Source organism: Bos taurus, chromosome 20, assembly GCF_002263795.3.
Source record: "Bos taurus isolate L1 Dominette 01449 registration number 42190680 breed Hereford chromosome 20, ARS-UCD2.0, whole genome shotgun sequence".
NCBI lineage: Eukaryota > Metazoa > Chordata > Mammalia > Artiodactyla > Bovidae > Bos > Bos taurus.
In genome coordinates, this window is record NC_037347.1 from 41787093 (window position 1) to 41809438 (window position 22346).

Here is a 22346-nt window from a genome sequence, read left to right on the forward strand (position 1 = left end):
ACTCACACTCTGCTGCTGTGTGACTGCGGCCCTCCACTCCCTCTGCCCCTTGCAATTCCCCAAAGCTCCCATTCAACAAGGAAAACATGGACCTGATTAGTGGGTTTGACGTGGGCCAAACAGTTGCAGCCCATTTTCATCTGACAGACAGGAGGAGCACCAATTTCCATCCAAAAAAGAAAAAAAAAAAAAAAAAAAATGAGTGACAAGTCTAGAGCTGAGCTGCTGGGCTGAGGAGAAGGATTGCAAAGGAGAAAATTGCCTCCATTAAGTCAAATCCGTCCTGGGAGAGTGGGCTGCAGAATCAGTTCCAGGTCATCATTTGCATGATCACATTAATCTTTTTTTTTTTTTCCAACTACATTTCTGTACCTCCCATCTAATAAAGTTGGGGTCCACTCCCCACTCACATAAGGATCGCCAGAACACGAGAAATAGGCAAAGTCTAACTATAGGCACCATTTACAACTAGTGGCATAGAAAGTGATCCAGCTCTAAATTCCAAAAAGGAAACAGTACTGTTTCAAAAAATAGGTAATTTGATAAATACAACTTTCAAACATTTAAGCATAAGGACTTTTGGCCTATATTGTGAGTGAGGCAAGACTAATTAGAAAACAAAACTTGGTCAGTGGTGTGCTCTTGCTGGTCCCCAAAAGCTGAATGGTAAATTATCAGGAATTTTGCAAGGTGGTTGACATCACGTTGGTAGCTGGAAATCAGCTACGGTGGAAGCATTTACACCATGGAAATTGGCAAATGCTCCAATTGTGATGGCCTCTCCTCCAGGCACTCGTAAGACATCTACCAGTACAGAACTATGATCCTCTTCATTTAAAGGTCTATTTATGTACACAATGGTGTGTGTGTGTGTATGTAAAAAGCCACAAAGTAAAATAGCTAAAATATTAACTGTATTAATTCCAGGTGATGTGACTAACAAGTTCTTTTATCTTCCTTTACTTTATATTTTTCCTACAGTGAATATGTATTCTTCATATAATAACCAACCTTCTGGCAAAGGGAGCAGTTCCTTTCCCTTCAGAGCTTTCTGACTCACTCCTTTCCTCTCCTTCCTTCTCTTTAAATTTCCTCCTTCTCTGACCTCCTAGGTTTTTATTGCCTGCATAGGGTGCTGCTGAAATTCCAAACTACTCCCCTAGTCCCAGGCAGGCAGAATGCCAAGTAAGGAGGCCAGGCGAGTGGGCGTCAGGCTCCAGGTGCTGGAGCCCAAACTCAGCCATTGTTGAGGGGGCGGGGAGACTGGCTCCTGCCCTGGGCACAAAGCTGGTACTGGTGATTTAACAGAAGAGCAGTGACCAGCGGGGGAGATCAGCAGTCTTGGCCCAGGTGACCCCATGCTCTGTAGATGGGACCACACCACCCCTCCAGGTATTCATATCTGTGTTCACCTGCTGCATACTGACCATTCCAGTAGATTTACAGAGCAGGGCGACCACTCTCAAAGTTCACAGCTAGTGCTTCACTGTCTCCTTGCTATGGTTGGGTGTTCTTTCAGTTTATCAGGCATCAACCCAGGCACGGAAAGCCCAAGTGATTTGCCCAAAGTCACTCAGCTTGGAGCAGAGCTGGGACAACAGTCCAGGTATTAATATTGAAGTTCAGGTTTTCTCCCTTGATTGTATCAAGTATGTCAGAAGACTCTGAATTTCTGACTGTATAGATTTTTGTGTTTTTTTTAAGTAAAAAGCATTTTGTGAATATACAGTGTAAGGGATTTTATTTATTTATTTTTACCAACTGTGTAGTTTGAATGAAACTTGAGCTCCTGTTAGAGCATGAGTAAAGAAGTCTAAGACAGAACTTTTGCGTACAGGAAAGGGGCTACTGATCCCTGACCCCAGCGGGACTTGGTTTTGGAACTTGAACTTGGTCTCTGTAGGAAAGTAAGATGATACTGTGTTTCTTCCTCCTTTCTAATATTTCTTGTTTGAGAGACTTTTGCGTGTGGGGTAAATGCTGGTATTATTGCTGGTGTTGCTTCTCCACCACTTTCACTTTCTAATCCCACAGACTGGGAATCTCAACACCCACCTGCTGCCTCCAAACTCCCCACCTCCCACAAGGTTAGAGGGCTTGGTGCACAGAGGGCTCCCTAACACTCCGTGGGGTCTATTCAAGCAGACAGAGGACAATGTGTATGTCCACCGTGCCTTCCAGGTCTGGTCGAGGGCCTCTTGGCTCTGGTTACTCAGCTGGCCTGCAGAAACTTCTGGTTGGCCTGTGACTGGCAGAGAGACCAGGCCCTGTGAAGAGGACTCCTTCCAAAATCAGGAGGGGGCTGCCCTGCAGGCAAAAGCTGCTCTAGAAACCCATGAGCAGCTTTAGAAGAAAGTCAGTGATGATTTCAAAATCCTATTGACCAACCCGTGGGCTAGAAAGGATTTAAAAAATTTATCCAATACCTTTGAATGCAGTCCCTGGGAGGTGAAGGAATCACCATGATATTTAAGACAGGGGCCATGTAGTTAGGGCTCTGGTACCCAGTCCTGCTCCCCTCAGTGCCAACTGGAGCATACCCACTTTTTTTTTATGTATATAGGGTTTTCTGAAGGACTTCCCTATAGCTCAAATGGTAAAGAATCTGCCTGCAATGTAGGAGACCAGGGTTCAATCCCTGGGTTGGGAAGATCCTCTGGAAAAGGGAATGGCAACCCACTCCAAGTGTTCTTGTCTAGACAATCCCATGGACAGAGAGCCTGGTGGGCTACAGGCCATGGGGTTGCAAAGAGTCAGACACGACTGAGTAACTAATACACACACATAGGGTTTTCTTATAAAAATCTTCTTTATAGAAAGGGTTACAGTGCCTTAAACACAGTAAGTTTGAAAGTTAACTCCTCTAATATAACCACATTTTAAAGAGGTTGAAGAAACTAAGGCCCAGTGAGACAAAGTTCAGGCAGAAGTGAGTGGAAGAGTCAGGTCTCTCCATTTTACCCATAGCCACTCTTGCTTCAACCGCCCTTTGACTTGGCAGGCTGTTGACCTTGGCTTCATGAAGCACTCATGTCTTTCTGGTCTACCATGGCCCTCGCTCTTGCTGGCGAAGAAATGATCTAATCGTTTTCAACTTTGGACCTGGCTCCATTACCTGCACTCGCCTTCTTGTTGACTTCGATTTCCTGTTGGTGGACCCTGGCCAATCCAACAGCAGACCTGCCAGACTCTTACCTCCTCATCCTCTGCCTCTCCACACAATGCAAATCTACATCAACTTTGGTGGTCCTGGGAATTGCCAAAACACCTCCATTGACCTGGAAGGGAATAGACTGTAATCAACTCAGGGCCTATACCTAGTCTGCCCTGACTCAATAAGCTTAGGGATGACAAGATAGCTATACACACATGATAAACACCAAAACATACTGCAGCATCCACCCACAGACTGAGACCCCCCCACCAAGAGTTCTGAATAGTTACATGAATAATAAAAGTCACAGATAATCCCTATATCATTCTCTGTTTCCTCTTTTGTCAAATATACAGTGGCAGAACTTCATCTACTGTCACAGAGAGTCTCAATTTATGAACAACAAATACTTTAAACTCAGAGGTTATTCCCAAGCAGTCTCATTAAATCGTGCCTATTTGTCACAACCAAAGAATTCTTCCCTTTACAAACTGCATCACTGCAGTGTTTCCTTTAACAGCAAGCTTCTCTAATGATTCAACCATGCACTCTTCTTTACACACGTGCCAAATTTTCAAGGCCACAACTCCTGCAAAATATGAGGTACAAAAAAATGAAAACAGTAGGCAAAAGAAAGTGAAAATACAGAAGACAAGACCCAGAACTGAGGCCACTGACAGCATATTTGCCTTTGTTTTCTAATCCTGAGAATCTAAGAAAGCTGCAGCTGCAGCAGAGAAACTGGCCGGGTTTGATACTTTGGACGTAAAGCATTCCTCCGAACGCAAGTATGTAGAGCTCTCTGACCCACTGAGTTTGGCTCACATCAGACGATTCAGGGGTGGCCATTGCTATGAGTGCCTCTCTCAAGGAATCTGACCCGGTCCAAGGAATCCCAGAGCCCTAAAGATCAGGGCAGTCTCTGCGCCTTTGGAGTAGCCAAGCCCTGTTTACAATTTCTAACCCCACTGACGGACAACTGCAGTCAGTGAACTAGAAATGGTGAGTGCCTCCTGGGTTACCTGAGACTGAAATCACTCAGGATGAATCCCCCAGCCCCAGACAAGTCCCCGAAACACTGTCTTCCCATTCAAATGGCAGCTGCCAATGAATCTCTCTGAGGCACACACAAGGGATACACCAATTGGCTCCATCCATTCCCCGAGGCTCACACATCTCACGGAGCCCAGTTTGGACATGCTTTCTTCCATCCTGGGGGAGACTCAAGCATGTGGGCGTGGTGTCAGACTCCGGGGCCTCTGACACTATCGCTTGGTCTTAAGAAGCTAAGAGAAAACTAAATCATCTGACACTTCTTCTTCATCCTCTTTTTTCTTCCACCAACAGAACAGGCTCCAAATGTGACCTACTTTTTCTTTCTTTGTGATTATGCAAAACTCACAAAGCTTTTCCTTGAGCCTGACTAATATTTTCAGTGACATGCTTTTCATCTTTTGGAAAAGAGGAGTCCACGTCAGCCTGCCAGAGCGCATAAGTCTTGGTGAAATGACTGAAGAGGTCAGATGTGTTACAAGGACTTCACTGGGGGACCCGTAAGAGACTTCACAGAGCGCAAGGAGGGGGGCGGTGTGAGAAACACAACAAAATCCAGATCCAGTTTCCTGAAAGGCATTAGTATTTTGTCTGCAAGTTTCCATCAGCAGGAATCAGGACCTTATTGATGAGCTAAGTGACTCCAAAGTTCCTCACCACAGCCGCGTCCTGTGACTGTGGACTCTGGCCCCACTGGAGCCTTGCCACACTCCCCAGACCACTTAGGCACATCCCAAGCTCTGCATTTTGCATTAAAAATGGACCTCTCCCAACTTCTCAGGGAATCAGAACACAACAGGGTTTTAAAATATCAGGAGGAACAATTAAAAAATAAAAGCCGAGCACCTAGCTTGGGTAGAAACCTGGCTCTATTAGTCAAAATTAAGTTGATACTGATTTTTTTTGCCCTATTTTTAAACTCCGAGGCTGTGCACTTCTTAACGTCTGACCAGCTGTCCTTTCCTGATCTTGAAATTCTGAATTACCATGGCTAGATGGAAAACATTTGCTTGGTGATTTTAGAAATGTCACCACTGGTCCAAAATCTGCCCCTAGGATTCTGATCCAAGCTTCCCTTTTATCCTCAGTGAGGTGAAACAGAGCCTGATAAATGTTTACTGGACAAATTGCTCGAAATAGAAACATTCGCAGCCTCGGGAGTCAACCGTGTTTGCTTCCATCCAGGTTAGTTCAGCTTCATGCCACATCCAGGCTGCCTGGTCAGCACTGACTCAAACACAAGCCACTCAAGTCTGAGGGGTCTGGAAAATCACCGTGTCAGGGAGGGACTCACCAGCCACATCTGCCCTCAGCAATGTGAGGACCCAGATTTCAAACTCATTGAACATTGCATCCCGTGTAGATTTAATTCCATCTCTACTACTGTGAAACAGTTCACATTCATTCATTCTGAAAGCATTTACTGAGCACCTCTAGGGCAGTGCTATGCTCAGCCAATACAAAGATGAAGAAAACAGGCACTGTCCCCCTCTTTAGAGAATCTGTGACAGTGAAGATCAGGATTGCAAGTGTTACATGAGGGAAAGAAGAGAGCGCTATTGGTTCTCAGCCTCTAGCTCTCCCTACCGGTGGTGCTGTTAGTCTGTCAATCGTGTCTGACTTTTTGCGGTCCCATGGACTGTAGCCCACCAGGCTCTTCTGTCCATGGAATTCTCCAGGCAAGAATACTAGAATGGGGAGCCATTCCTTTCTCCAGAGGATCTTCCGGACCCAGGGACTGAACCTGGGACTTCTGAATTGCAGGCAGATTCTTTACTGTCTGAGCCACCAGGGAAGCCCTCCCTACCTGTGGGCCCCTGTGAACTGTCCAGCCTACTATCTGTCCTTGCTCGGCACCATCAGTAATTCTTCATGCACCTGTTACATTTGGCAGGAAAGATCGGAGAGCAGCTCAGCAGCGTACCTGTAGACTCGGCATCCATTGACTCCCATCATTGCTTCAGTTCTGACCATGCTTTCAGTTCTAACCACCTATCTAGAATAGATAGTTCTAATCTATCTATTGCTAGTTCTCATCGTAGCATCTGAAAGGCCTCCCTGCCTCTTGCCATGATGGCTGGAGTGTGTTGCAAGCTGCCTGCCAGCCTGTCTTTCACTGCATTCCACCAGCCTTTGGAGACCCTGGTGCAGCTGTTTGCCTGAACCACAGCCAGCCATTACTAGATCCCTGTGATACGAAACCCTGCCCACCTCACCTAGTAGGTAGAGACTAACTCCAGGACCTGGTTCCGTGCACCTTGTACCAGCTATTCTCTTGCTGTTGGCTGAGCCAAGCCTCTAGGAGCAGTGAGAACTCAGATGGAAGCGTTGATCACACAGGTAAAAAAAGGCAAGGCTGGTAAGGAAATCACTGTTCCAAAGGAGTGGATCTGGTTGCTCCCAGCGTATTACTCTGCCTTCAAATATGTCACCAGAAAGTATTTGGCAGGGGATTTCTCTACCCAAAATGGGACAAAGGGAAAAATAGCTGAATAACAGTTGGCATAAGGGACCTGAATAAATCCTCTCAAAAAGTATGGGTTAGGAACAAACCAGGGAACAAGACAGGAGCCATGACCTCAGGCTCAAAGGAGATCATGCATGGAAAAGCAAGTGCCCACAGGAGAACCCTGAGCCTGCAGGCAGGCTCTACATGGCCACACTGCCCAGCTCTGCACTGACTGGCTGGTGGCGTGGCCACAGGCACTTATTTCATTTCTTTGGGCCTCTGTCCTCATCATTAAAACTGAAGATGATAAGGCCATTTGAAACCTTAAAGTAGTCCTCCTCTGACTTCAAGCTGGTGGATGGACCTTTTATTAAAACATAGTCAAAATGGGTCAGTATCTTAAAAAAAAAAAAAATCACATGGGAGAAGAAACGAACACAAGACAGCGAGTCACCTAGTTTTGAAAAATCAAATGAGACAAAGAAAGGTTTGAACTGAGGAACAGGTACAGAGCAGCCAGACGTGTTCTACTTAGTTACAGTTACAAGAGCCGCCGGACTCAAGAGGGTTCCATTATCAGATGCATTTGAGAACTGCTGTCTGCTGCACGCTCTTTTTAGAGGCATCGTTCTTACTGAAGGCTCTAAGCAGTCCAGCACTATGGACTCCAGTTTAAGGCTTAAACCAGAGCTGCTAAAGCTTAGCTTACCGTGGAATTCTTTTTTATCTTTATTTATTGGCATCATTCAGAGTGCATCCCACCACCGTCAAGTGATTATTTTGGCTTCCCTGGTGGCTCAGATGGTAAAGAATCTGCCTATAATGCGGGAGACTCAGGTTTGATCCCTGGGTTGGGACGATCCCTTGGAAATGGGAATGGCAACCCACTCCAGTATTCTTGCCTGGAGAATCCCATGGACAGAGGAGCCTGGCGGGCTACAGTCCATAGGGTCACAAAGAGTCGGATACGACTGAAATGACTTAGCACACAGGCATCATTCAGAAGTGGACATCCAAGTTTCAGGTTGTGGAATATAGAACTATAAAGGTGGTGTTGTTTTTTTCCCCCTCTAAACATAAAGAAGCAAAAACCAACCAGGCATAATCTTAATTTACCATTTGGAAGCCTGAGCAACAGCTCACAGCTGGATACACATTCAAGGTCATCGCTGGCCTCGGCCTTCTCTTCCTTACTCACTGACCCTTAGGTCACTGCAAAGATATAGTCCAGCTGGGCGAAGCGGTGACCTCAGTCTTCACCAGCCATTTCTTATGGGGCCTCGGGACACACAGGATGCTGTCAGCAAACCAACCAACACAGACCTAAATCATGGTGATGTCTTCCTGCCTCGGGGACGCGCCTCTGCCTGCTCGGAGACTGCTCAGGGACAGTTAATTGCTTTTCAGCTCAGGCTACACAGCTTTCTCACATCCAGTATTCCCCAGGGTCATATTTTCTCAGGCTGCATTTTTCAGAGAATAGGGCAGTAGGAAGAGGAAAAAGGACTGAGGGTGAGCAGTGGTGGGCAGGAAACTGCTTTTTATCTTCATTGTGACTTAAATTACCATCTTCCAAATCCTTCACTTAAAACAATAATAATAAAAAAAAAAAACACCTCTTTTCTCAGTTTTAGCTTTTGGGTACAAGGTTGAAGTTTTAAGCTCTAAACAAGAGGGAAGTATGGCCACTAATTCTCTAAGCGGGAGAACAAGCATCTTCCATGGAAGGTAGGAGGAGCTTCCTCTCCGGGCACTGATAGGACAGTGAACAGAAGTGTTGAAGGAGTGAACAGCAGGTGGACCACCTGGAACTCTGGGACGCGTCTCCTTGATGCTTCTGTCTTCAGTACTCCAGAGTCATACCGTCTCCCTTTCACATTTTGATTTTCAGTCGCTAAATCATGTCCAACTCTTTGCAACCCCATAGACTGCAGCACTCCAGGCTTCCCTGCTCTTCACCATCTTGTGGAATTTGCTCAGACTCATGACCATTGAGTCGGTGATGCCATCCAACCATCTCATCCTCTGTTGCCTCCTTCTCCTGCTCTCAGTCTTTCCCAGCATCAAGATCTTTTTCCAAGGAGTCGGCTCTTCACATCAGGTGGCCAAAGGAATGGAGCTTCAGCTTCAGCATCAGTCCTTCCAATGAATATTCACGGTTGATTTCCTTTAGGATGGACTGGTTTGATCTCCTTGCTGTCCAAGGGACTCTCAAGAGTCTTCTCTGACACCATAGTTCAAAAGCATCAATTCTTCAGTGTTCAGCCTTCTTTATGGTCCAATTCTCACATCCATACATGACTACTGGAAAAACCATAGCCTTGACTAGATGGACCTTTGTCGGCAAAGTAATGTCTCTGCTTTTTTAATATGCTGTCTAGATTTGTCATAGCTTTTCTTCCAAGGAGCAAGCGTCTTTCAATTTCATGTGACGCTTCTACTATGACCCATTATGCATTGATCTTTTATTTTATTATCAGAGGGATGCCTCTTTTCCTTTATTTTCAAATGCTTTGAAGATTTATTACGTCTAGTTGGCCACTTTCAACCTGCACTCACGTGACCGGCCTCAATGCATCTGGTTTTGCACCCACCTGGGTTGCAGGCACCTCTTGAACTAATTTGTAGATTTTTTACAAAGGGAATTGGTCCATGTTGGTGAGTGGATGTCTCCCTAGGGCAAGGAGAGTCTGAGACTTCCTATTCTGCCATCTTGCTGACATCATTTCCTTTCCATCACTCAGTTTCCATGTTCCTAATTTCACATTATATCTAAGAGCACACACGTCATTAAAATTCATATGACTTATTTGCCAGAGTAGTTCTTCCCCTCTATTTCCCTCCAGTGTGGCTTGTGAACATCACTCTCTTTTTGTAGAGGTGGTTATTGTTAAGAATCACGAGGCTCTTCATTTTTTTTTATCTGCCCTAAATAGCTGATAAGGGCAGAGCTCCATACCTGCAGTGAATGATGGACTGCATCCTGGGGACTGGCCAGGAAGACTAGGAACTGCTTTCCTTAGGAAGCAGTTCAGGTTGACAGTCCAGTACCAGAGGGTCAGTGGGGGCTGTAACCCTTGCCATGAGGTGCTCTGTGGGCAGGAGCTGATGCTGTTAAGTTTCCCCCTGGTACTAAGAAGTACTGAGGCCTATTCTCAGAGCCTCTCAGCTTCCCAGAACACAGATAATGACATCTCAGTCACTGCCTTCACAAACCAGTAACTTTTATTCAAACAAAAAAGACGTTTCTGATTTCTCATAACTCCCTAAGTGCTTAAAAAAAAAATCACATTCTTAATTACCTGCTCTACTGAGCTCCACCTTGATTTCACATCAAATTATTCCCAGTCTGCTCATTGCTGTGGGGAAGTGTGTGGCACGGGGTGGGGGCAGGAGAGGAGGCTGAAAAATGCCTATAAATGTCAGGCCAAGTTTAAACACTCCAAATGCAAAAGACACTAGAGATAGCAGACTGGATTATCTCTCACATTCAGCCTTCCATTTACAGTCACCTCCCTCCCCAATCCTGATTTATTTAATGCTTCCATCTAATGAGCTTTGATTTGTGGCCAACCATTGTACTCAGCCAGCTGTACTGAAAACAACCATGACACATGGCTTCTATCAAAGTTGTTGTGTGACTATGAACTGGTTCAAACGTGGAGTAGTCACCTTAAAGGGAGGGAAAGGCCAATGCTGGCACAGACATGCTGGTAAATTTGGAAGGTAAGTCAGGCATCAGAGGGAGTCGCTGAGCAGAAAGGTGGATACCATGAAGGTGCTGAAGTTGTGACTCAAGCTTGGGCAGCTGAACAGGTGGCATTTGGCCAAGGCTTGTCCTCTCCATTGATCACCACTGTGGTTGTAGTCAGACCAACATCACAGAGAGCTGGGTCTTGAAGACTACTGGAGGTTGCCTCACTGGGTCAGCCCCTAGCCCTCGAAGAAGCACCTGGCTGTGAAACTCTTACAACAAGAATTAGTCTTGGTCAAACACATGTGGCTGAGGATGTGGAGAAACCAGAACCCTTGTACATTGTTGAGGGGCAGGTAAGGTGGTGCAGCTTCTATAGAAAAGTTGGGCAATTTCTTGAGAATATAAACATAAAATTACCATTTGTATTTTGAGGTATATACCCCCAAAGAACTGAAAATGGGCATTAAATAGAACTTGTACATGGATGTTGATGGCAGCACTGTTTACAATAGCCAGCAGGTGGAAACAGCTTAGATGTCCATCAACTGAAGAACGAATAAACAAAATGTGCTATGTCCACACTGCTGCTGCTGCTGCTAAGTCGCTTCAGTCGTGTCCGACTCTGTGCGACCCCACAGACGGCAGCCCACCAGGCTCCCCCGTCCCTGGGATTCTCCAGGCAAGAACACTGGAGTGGGTTGCCATTTCTGCTATGTCCACACAGTGGAATATTATTCAACAATTAAGAGGAATGACACATGTTACAACATGGATAAACCTTGAATACATTATGCTAAGTGAAAGAAGGTGGTTACAAAAGATCATGTATTGTATAACATGATTTCATTGATATGAAATATCCGAAGAGACAAATCCATGGATACAGAGAGCAGATTACTGGTTGGTTGCCAGGAGTTAGGGAGGGACTGCTTAATGGGAATGAGGTTTCCTTTTGGGATAATGAAAAAGCTCTGGAACTAGACAGCAGTGATGACTACACAACACTGTGAATGTACTTAATGTCAGTTTAAAATGGTTAAGCAGTCACTTTTATGCTTTGTGTGTTTTACCACACGCACACATAAAAGAATTACTCTTGGTCAATTATGCGCCTGCCCTACCCTCAGCTTTTGTTCTGTGCTTGCTGGTGCTCACCTCTGATTCTGCCCTTGGCCAATGCTTCTTGGACTTCCTGTGCATCTTAGTCTAGATATCGTGCCAGTGATTTCCTAGTGTCAGATCCTCGGTCTGGCCCCGACCTCCACTTGCTCACATGGGGCCTTCAGCTCCTGTCTTACCCCAATATACAACCAAGAGAATGTGGTTACCACTTCAGTCTGCTAAATAGTACTGCTGCTCAATCAGTCTGGTATTTACACAAAAATAGAAACAGTACTCTTGCCTGGAAAATCCCATGAGCAGAGGAGCCTGGTAGGCTGCAGTCCATGGGGTCACTAAGAGTCGGACACGACTGAGCAACTTCACTTCCACTTTTCACTTTCATGCATTGGAGAAGGAAATGGCAACCCACTCCAGCATTCTTGCCTGGAGAATCCCAGGGATGGAGCCTGGTGGGCTGCCATCTATGGGGCCGCACAGAGTTGGACACGACTGAAGCAACTTAGCAGCAGCAGCAGCAGCAGTAGAGTCTATTCTATTATTCTGCTCAAAACATAATCCTCAAGCCCCATGACAGATATCCAGAAGCTCTGTCTGAATATTAATTGGCCATGGAGCCTCAATATAATGGCTCACAAATTCTCAGTTATTTTTTTGGTGCCATGAAAATTTTTGAATGAGTTGTCTTCTTTCGACCATCTCCAGAAAGTAAGAAACTGCCTATTAAGCCAGTGTGTATGAATTGGTGGACTGTTAATATTCAAGTGAACTTTCTCCTGTAACATTTAACCAATTGGCATGAGATGCAGGCCGCGAACACGTAGTCTTCAAGGCATTGTGTCTATGGAATCCCATTATATGCTTGTTTACATAAAATCCAGATGTCCAAACGCCCAGAGATTCTGGCTCAGGAAATCTCCATAAGGTCTCTTTGGCTCTTACACCTGATCCTTTAACGTCTGCTGCAAACTCTCCCACAGTAAATATCAACTTGGCCACAAACTTACCCTCCATCTTTCCCAGAGCTATAGACCTCAATGTCCCCCTGCAGCTCCAAACCCTCCCTAGGTAGAGGTCAGATGGGAGAAGGTACCAGGTATAGTCCTGAGCCTTAAGCTCTCTCCTTTTTCTCTCTGAGACCTCTCATGCAAACTTCAGCATCACATTTCCAACCATCTTCAGGACATCTCTAATGGGATGCTCTGACAAATCTGACTTAGACATGCCTCCCTTTTTTCCCCACAAGCATACCAACATTCTAATTATTCAGATTCTGGGTGTCATCTTTACTTTCTCCTTCTCTTTTACTTCCCCACACTTATTTCTTTCCTTTAGAACGTTTCTCAGACTCTTTTTCTTCTGGACTCTCACTGCTACCACCCATTGGAAGAATCTGACTTCCTCCTCCCCACCCTGCAGTCAGTCATCAGGCTAATAACCAGACTGCTAGCATACTGCTGCTCTTGTCATTTTTCCATTTTGGTGGCTTTTCCTTGTGGTTGCTTCCCATGTTATCTTCGTAAATTAACAATCTACAACATCACATTTGAATTTTCCATCCTGGCATTCAGGACTCCTGACAAGTCGGCCCCATCGTATCACCCGACAGCTCCTACACAGCACCACCCTGTCACCCCACCCCTCTGCTGCTCACACCACCAACAGAGCCAACACATTCCCAGCCCACAGCTTCTGCTCCACCGCTGGCTCCTGAATTGCCCTTCCTCCCTCCTCCGCTGGGTCATTTATTCAACAAGTGTTATTGCAACCACTGTGCACTGGAGACTAAGTGCTTAGGACACCTAGGTGGACAAAAGAATGATCTCTTGGGATCCCTTGGGACATTTACATTCACTTGCTCTATCCATATCTTCCTCACCCTATTCTTTGACATCTAGCTCCCCTTTCTCCCAAACGTCTTCTTGATAAACCTAGGCATGTCCCATTTTTTCCCTAAATTTACTGTTCATACTACTTATTGTTGGCATCCTATGACTCAGTTCACCAGGATATATTGTCTTATATCGCTCTCTGATTATTCCTCTAAGCTTGTTTCATGGAAACTGCTGAAGTTGGTTCACACCTTCAACTGCGTTTGGTTCACTATTGTTCAAGCACCTAGAATGCTGCTTGCACATTTCCTAAGAATCACTCCCAGTGCGTGATGGATGCTCAGTAAATATATGTTTTAATGCAACTGTGCCTGAGTTCAACATAAGAGCCACCACTCCAGTGGCACTTCATCCATTAAGGGCAATCCTCCTCTACTTCAGCTCTGCTTTCTTAAGGAGGTGCAATATTGGCCAAGAAACACCCTCCAGACTCTTCCCTCCTGCTTCACCTAGAGCAAGACGCCCTCAAGCCTCTGCTGGCAGAAGCCTGAAAGTGCAGGGGCTTCCCAGGTGACTCAGTGGTAGAGAGTCAGCCTGCCGATCCAGGAGACCTGAGTCTGATCCCTGGGTTGGGAAGATTCCCTGGAGAAGGGAATGGCAACCCACTCCAGTATTTTTGCCAAGGGAATTCCATGGAAAGAGAAGCCTGGTGGGCTACAGTCCATGGGGTCAAAAAGAGTCAGACACGACTGAGCAACTCAACAAGATTGGATTATATCTCCTCTTGGAAATTCAGGATGCATTTACTTATCTTTGATCATGTTTTTTGTTTTTAGGCATCGGAACAAATAACAAAGATGTGGCCCCTGCTGTCATCCAACTTAACCTATTAATACTTCTGAGAAGCCCTTCAGTAAAGAGATTTTGGATTTGTTCACTTGTGTTTTCCCAAACCTTATCCACTAGAAGCACCTAAAACATCCTATGGACCACACCTGGGGCTTCAGGTGAGAGGGCTAGCCAATCCGGCTAAACCGAAGTCTGGGGTGAAAGAGCAAAGAACAGATTTTTAAACTTCATATTAGGAAGCTTTGCTCCCCTGGAAGCCTCACTCCCCTGGAAGCCTCCTCAAAGAGCCTGGTGAGTGTGCACCAACAGCTGTTCTAATGCATCCTTGTTAAAACACAGTGTGGTTGTTAGTAGGGTAGTCCCAGCGCACTCAGCAGCTAGTCACGCTGTTCCCTCTCAGGAGCCCAGAAATAACAATGGGGATGACAGAGTAAGAAGGTGGGGGAGTGGGTGGGCACAGACAAAGGGAGGTGGAAGCTGGTGACTAGAAGTTCTGGCTGTGGGGGCTAGAGGATGGTGGGTTATAAGCCTTGCTTACGGGGTTAGAATTGGGGCTAAGTGAACGGCTCAGAGAGGGTGAGAACCTGCTGGAAACAGAGGAGGAGGAGTGGGGAGGTGAAGACAGTCACGCGGGACCAGGAACAGACTGTAATGAGAGAACCCATGGGGAGCGAGGGGAGGTGGAGGCTGCTTGGGAAGAGCAGAGTTCTTGCTCTGACACTTTATTACTCTAGCAGTTTTGTAAAGATTTTTTTTTTTTGGATGTGGGTCATTTTATTGTTTTGTCTTTACCGAATTTGTTACAATATTGCTTCTGTTTTATCTTTTGGGGTTTTTGGCCCCAAGGCACATGGATCTTAGCTCCCTGACCAGGGATCAAATCCGCACCCTTGGAAGGTGAAGTCTTAACCACTGGACCACAAGGGAAGTCCGTCGAGCATTTTGTTTTTAAGGCAGAGACCATACACTTCCCATATGTTAGGAGAAAGTGGGTAGATTTTGAAATGGACACACTTATCTACCTGGAATGCCCTCTCTGCCCTTCTGCCGTAGGAGAGAGAAGATGGGTAAGAGGATGGAGGGGAAGGAGGGAGGGAAGGAGAGAAGGGAGAAGGCGGGCAGGGAGGAAAACTTTTACAAAAACCACATTTTTGGAAGACTCAAAATTAGAGGATTTCCCAATTGAAGATGACACATGACCATGGGATTGTATCAGGCAGACCTGTCCAGGGCCCATGTATGAGAAGGCATAGCCTGCCAGCGGCCATCACCTTCCCATCATGTCCCCTGTCCGCAGCCCAAGCCACCCTTAGGCAAGTCACACCTCCGGACCAGAGCCGGATCCCCAGCTCCACCATCCCCCACCTCTACCGTCTGAGCTCTGGGGCTAGAGGGGTCGCCCTACCCCGCCTCCGCCTCCCCCGCAAGCACCCCGGGTCTTTCTCTCCCCAGTGTGGCCCACGCAGTTGAAGGCAGGTTGCCTTCCAAGGTGCTCTGAATTATTCACTGACTGAACGAGATTTGTCGAGCCCGCTAAGTGTCAGGTTCAGAGAAGATAATGAAATACAAGTACCTTAAGTTCCAGGCCCTCAAGAAGTTTAGGCTGCACTGCGGGTGAGAACAGGAGGAGGCGATGGCAACCCACTCCAGTACTCTTGCCTGGAGAATCCCATGGACAGAGGAGCCTGGTAGGCTGCAGTCCATGGGGTCATGAAGAGTCGGACATGACTGAGCGACTTCACTTTCACTTTTCACTTTCATGCATTGGAGAAGGAAATGGCAACCCACTCCAGTGTTCTTGCCTGGAGAATCCCAGGGACGGGGGAGCCTGATGGGCTGCCGTCTATGGGGTTGCACAGAGTTGGACACAACTGAAGTGACTTAGCAGCAGCAGCAGCAGCAGGTGAGAACAGGAGGAGGCAACTCCCAGGTGAGGAGCCTGTGAACCCAGGGGGGCTTGTGGACAGAGCTGCCAGCAGACAGGCCAACAAGATGCACCAAACAGACGAGACCCCGGGCTGGGCAGTGACTGCCGCAAGCAGAAGGGACCTGACATGTGGGATGAATTAGGGAGACAGGCAGGAGCTGGAATGAGCAGCGCAATAAAAACAAGAGTTAATTCACCCTCAGAAGCCAGAACACTCCACAGGGCGTGAGGTTGGGCTGATGGGCCCTGGCTGACCCCTTCTCCTGATGTAGGGCTCCCAGAAAAACCACAGGCCCACATGACTGGCGGGTCTTCGGGTGGGAGTGGGGAGGAAAGAGACAGAGTCAGGACTGATCTCAAGCACACTCAGGACATGGAAACTCTGATGCTTTGGTTGAACCCACAGCAATACCACCCTGACCATTCTGTTTCATGCTGAGACTTTTTCCTAAGAAGGTGCTGAGTGTCACGTCAGCCAATAGGCCGTCCTAGCCCCTGGGAACTGCCATTAGCATAGTCTTAATACACTGGAACCTGCTGACCCCTGTCACCCCTGATTTGACATAAAAGTCTAAAAGGCATACAGTGCTGCTTTTATTTTGTGTTTTCATATTTGTTTAATTAACTGGGTTACTCATCACATTGAGGGTTCTTCCAACTCCTCCCCCTGAGGGACATTGTGTATTTTTTTTTCTTGGCCACCCAGCTCCATGGACTTGTACGGAGTCCCCACTCCCACCCATGTCGTGTTTAAGGTCACCACAGGGACAGCCAGGACCCAAGTCCACGAGTGGGTGCAGAGAATGGCCCTCTCACTGTGGACTTGGCATCTGGGAGTCGTTTACAAGGAGCTCTCTGCAGGGGGCAGCACTGAGCGGTCAGGAGCAGCAGGATAGTGTCCAGGCAGAGCCCAGCATCCACAGACCAGCCCTGTGAGCTGCCTGGCTGTCATCCCAAAGTCCACCTGGATTCCTCTCCCATTCTGATCTTTAGGCCTTGTTGGCTCTGTGGGCTGCCCAACATCCTTTCAATAAATACTTTTCCTGCTTCAAGCATCTGGAGGAAATCCCTTCCTCCACCAAGCAGCAGGATGTCCCACCACTGACCTGGCGGCAGCCCCTTGGCGTGCCCGGGGCCGCACGGGGGCCAATGGCATGGCCGGTCAGCGCTGGTATGAGGTCTTCTCCAGCTCTCTCCCTTCCTTTGATCTAACTGCCCACCAAATAGTAAGGGGATATGATAATGGTAAACGAAATGGCTGTTGCCTTAAGGGGGATGATCGCCTTTCTGTAGCTGGCCTTTAGAAAAACTCTGAAAGTTTCTGAACCCCCATCTTAACCTTGAGCCTCATTCCCAAAGGTCTCTGATGTCAACGGTAAGCATGTGACCTTGAGCTCCACATGGGCACATGCAGACAAACACCAGGTCCCAGAGGCACCCTGCCGCCTCTCCCTACAGTGCTTCACCTGAACTCATCTTCTTTTACTGCCTTGCCTTTCCTCATCAGAACTAACCTTTTCCTGTCCCCTTCCCGTACAGCCCTGGGGCCATCTGAAGGTCTAAATTACAGACATTAACACCTTAGTGGCCAGCAATTTAATAGTCATTTTAAGAAATCTGAAGTCAAGAGTCTTCTGTACCTAATCTGTAGACCTCAAAATTTGGACCCTGTTTGTCAGAACTGGAATCAATGTGGGCAGCTCTTTACACCACATCCAGCTCTTCAGAGCAGTGAGCAAATGACCTTGTAGTCCAGCCTGCTATGCCCAACCTTCCCCTCCCCTCACTGCACAGCCAGCCAGGCTATCTTCACCAGCTGCTAAAATCTGCCACTCAGAAGCTGTTATTCCGTCTCACAGAGAGACTGGCAAATTGTTCCTGGAAACGGGGCGGGGGCATGGTTTCCCTTCCACTGAATCTATTATTCATATTAGGTTTGGTCCTTTTTAAGAATGTTTACTTTGAGAGAACAAAGCCTGTTAACTTCGGTTGTCCATTTTCATCTACAAAAAAATAGAACATACCACCTAAAGATTAAGGAAAATAAAAGAAAGTCATATAGTCTAAAGTCTACTGATGAGTGAACTTGGAGCCTCCAGGAGCATTTGTGGTTGTTTTCAGTTGCTGTCGTTTCCGACCCCATGGACTGCAGCATGCCAGGCTACCCTGTCCTTCACCATCTCCCAGAGTTTGCTCCAACTCATGTCCATCAAGTCAGTGATGCCATCCAACCATCTCATCCTCTGTCACCCCTTCTCCTCCTGCCCTCAATCTTTCCCAGCATCAGGGTCTTTTCCAAGGAGTTGGCTCTTCGCATCAAGTGGCCCAAGTATTGGAGCATAATGTGCTCAAAAGAGGGGAGAAGGAGGCAGAATACAGCTGTCTGATCAGCTTTTTGCAGGTGATATTTGGACAAAATAGGGTATTCTACGTGTACTACCTTCAAATACTTATAGGACCACTTCCTCCAAAACGCTGGAGCAAACAGCCACCGCAGACTTCCAAGCCCAGATAAACTTCTTCAGGGTTCATGTTTCCATTTTTACCCCCATCCATTCTTCCTATGTTATAATTTGCTCTTGTCTACAACAAAAAACCATCTAGAAATAGTAGTGGAAGACAAGGCAGTTCAGACCCCCAAACAAATGAGGGGCTGCTTGTCATTGATGGTGAACTAGACCACAAGTTCTGAACGTCTGTGGTTTGTCCATAGGGTGGACCCTGGGAAACCTCCAAAGGGCGGTCATCAGCTGGCCACGGGGACGGCTACCCTGTCATTGACTGCGCTGCCTGTAATTTACAAGCAGGATACTCCACATCACACAGCCCCAGTATCCTCCTCTGTGCTTTTTATAACACAGATGCTGAGTTTTCGCTGAACCAGCCCTTACTCGTCCAAGCCTCAGTTAGTCTGTTGTATAACATATGTAGATTGGTATTTTTATTGACTTCTGAAATACACCAAATATTGTTCAAGGAGGAGTTTGGTGTCATTTCACAGAAATGCTTAAGTCCTCCATTACAAGCACTGGAAAAGGACTTCAGTGGTCATGTAATTTAATCTTCTCATCTGTCCGATGCTTCAGAAATGAGGCTAGGAGAGCTGAGTATTTGCAGATCACTCTAAGAAGAGTCATAATCAGAGTCCTGGCTTTCTGATTTCTGAACCAGAGGTCTTTTCACTTAGAGAGACCAAAATTTTAAAGGCATGCTTTATCGGCCATGGCAAAAGAAAAAGGAATAAAGTTACTTAAAATACAGAAAGAAGCTAGAAGCCAGATGATAACCAATTAAGTTAATATACCTTCTCAATTAAACCCTCTACACAGAAGCCAAACTGTGGAATTTGCATTACTCTGCTCATCTTTCAAAAGAATTCCTAATGCACTGTGGAGTGACCCAAAGGTGAAGAAAGAGAGGAAAAAGGCACAAAGAACTTTGAAAGTCCAGCCTCGGACCCCTATGCCCAGCGCACAGAGAAATGCCCTTCGACTTGCCTCTCCTCCAGTGACCCAAGGCTACAGCGGGCATTGGGCCTCCTCACCCCTGTGGTCCACAGCAGGATGGGGTGGGGGACATAGCAGGACTCAGGTCCCTAACAGCTGTCTACTTCTGAGGAAAGAGAGCATAGTGGTCGATGAGGGACTGGTTTCCAATGGCTGCCAGCAGAAGCTGAAAGGCACTACATTAAGCCCAACATCATTATTATTAAACCTACAATTTAAAACCAATTATGCTTCGCAGAAGACTGCAGCCTTCATTTAAACCACTCCTGGAGGAAAATAAAAAGCCCGTTATACAGAGTTCAAGGCAAGCTATAGAAGCGCTTATGTCACACGAAGCTGGAACTTGGGCACAAATTAATAATTGTAACCCTGGGGTTCCCACTCAGATGGAAGCAGGACAATGGAAAGCAAATGCTACGGAATAAAAACAAGATGCAAACATCCTCTTTTTAAATGAAAAACAGCTAGTTCTCTTTGCAATTTCAAGATAAATTTACCTATTTGCCTGAGTGGGGAAAAGTCTGACATAAAACTCAGAGACCCTAAGCTGGTAGCCAGGCCCCCAATGGTATTGGCTGGTCCAAAAAAAAAAAAAAAAAAACCCCAAGGCAGGGTGTGGGGGAATCATTTGCTAGACATCTAGGAATCAGGGTTTTCCATGCAAAAATTCTGAATTTGAAGCTTCGCTTGATGAATCAGGTTATCCAGGAACACTGTGGCAATGACTGTCTAGAGCCAAGGCTTGGTTGTTGTCAACTTGAGATGGATGGATGGATCAGTACACGCCCTCTGTTCACCCCAGTCGCCACCACTCCCTATTGCCTCCCAAGAGAGACCCTGTATCTGTTGCCTCTTATTATCTTTTAAAGGGTGACAAAGAAAGTGAAATATTCCTTACAATGGCATCTTTATCAAAAGTGTTCTTGTACTAGTCTCACTTCATTTATTTATAGTCTCCATATGACATATCTTAGACATTCGATTGCTTGATTCCTGACCCAAATCTTCTTTAGGAAACAAATATCCTGCAGTTGCTGAAAGTGAGTCATAAAGGAAGTCGATTTCAATTTGAATAATATTTACCAAGTGCGTGCTGGGTTCAGGAGACTGCACTGGGCCCTGGGGGAGGGATTCAAAGAGAATTAGGGCCCATCATTTCACTGTGGGCATTCCAGCTCAAAAACCCTGGAGAAGATGATGTCATAAGAAAGGTATAAACCACTGTGGGGTTCAGAGGCAGCAGAACCACATCTGGCTGGGAAAAGCTACATGGAAGAAATAGTGCTTGGAATGGGCTTTGAGGAAGGGATGGCATTTTGACAAGTGAACAAGGAAAGCAAGAGAGAGCTGCTTAAGAGGGAACAAGGTGAGCATTTGCAAAGGCAAACACCCGCATACACCCAGAACAAGGAGAACGCTCCCCCAACAATGTATAAACTTGGAAAGAGAGGGGTTGGGCTGTTGAACTTCCAGGTTCTGTTCCCACCTCCTCCCCCAGCCCAGCTCCTGCAGAGGCGGCATCTTAACTCCCTGATGACAACTGAGTGATGCAGAGGGGCAACCCTCACAGAAGTCTTCTGCAATGAGAACAGCCAAACCAGCCCCCAGGGTGCTGAAGCCATGGAATGGGGTTAGAGCTCAAGGTCACCAATCAGCAGCTCCAGCTGCTCCTGGACTCTTATATAATGCAGCTGGGACACCAGTCCTGCCAAGGGGCTGCCCGATATGTAGCATGGTCCTCATCAAAAGGAAAACTGACAAACAGGAAATTAACAAACATATTAAGTTAGCATCATCCTTCCCCCAAGCTGTTGATGTAAAAAGTCTTGGAATTGAGGCTTGACTTCCCCTCCTATCCCAGCTATGCTCAGAACCCAAAGTCTCTACCTTTAAAATGCACTGAGTCCAAAGTCTTCTCATTATCTGTACTGATGTCACTTCAGTCCAAGTGCCCAGGCCCTAGTCCTCTGCAAGAGTGTTCCACTGGTCTCCCTACTTCTGCCCTAACCCCACACACTCCATCGTCTATGCTGGAGGAAACGCAGTTTGATCATGTTACTCTTCTATGCAACACACTGAACAACATCCAATCATACTCAGGATAAAATCGGAAGTCCTCACAGTGGCTTTCACAGAGCTGTATAACCTTATTCCTATCTCTTCTCATCAGCCGCCCCACCCTCTTCACTCCAGCCACGATCATTCGGGTAGCTACCAAGACCCTAGCAAGTACCCAGCAGCCCTCTAGGTGCTAGGAACACACCAGGAACGTGACCCACTTGTTCTTTCTTGAATCCAGCAAAAATGCTCCTGCCCCAGGCCCTCTGCATTGCTGTTCCCTTTGAATCAGGCGATCCAGGAACCCTGTGGCGATGACTGTCTACAGCCAAGGCTTGGTTGTTGTCAACTTGAGATGGATGGAAACACAGATGGAAACAGTCTCTGCCTTAGATCCACACAGATCCCCACCTCATATTGCTCACTCGGCCCTTCACAAATACCCTACCTAGAATGGCACCCCTAATTATCAAGCCCCTCACCCTTCTTTGGTTGCTTTCTAGCACCTGTCATTAGCAGAACTAACTTTATCTGTAAATATATTTGTGCATCATGTTTAGTGTGTGTCTACTCCACTAGAATGAGGGCAAGGTCTTTATCTGTTTGCCCACTGTAGCATCCCTCAGATCTAAAGAAATATTTGTCACATCACAACTGCTCATTAACTACTTACTGAGTGACTGAAATAAGGGCTAATCTGTA

General features: G+C 46.6%; 1 protein-coding gene across 6 annotated transcripts in view; it reads right to left on the reverse strand.

Moving 5' to 3' along the window:
• Nucleotides 1-22346, reverse strand: part of PDZD2 (PDZ domain containing 2) — a 404359-nt gene that overhangs the window by 284059 nt on the left and 97954 nt on the right. For 5 of the 6 annotated variants that reach the window (XM_024981521.2, XM_024981525.2, XM_024981519.2 and 2 more), the window contains exon 2: nt 3196-3278. The exons of the other annotated variant lie outside the window; for it this stretch is intronic. The gene's annotated coding sequence lies outside the window, so the exon portion shown is untranslated. The remainder of the gene's footprint in view (nt 1-3195; nt 3279-22346) is intronic. 6 annotated transcript variants of the gene reach the window in all.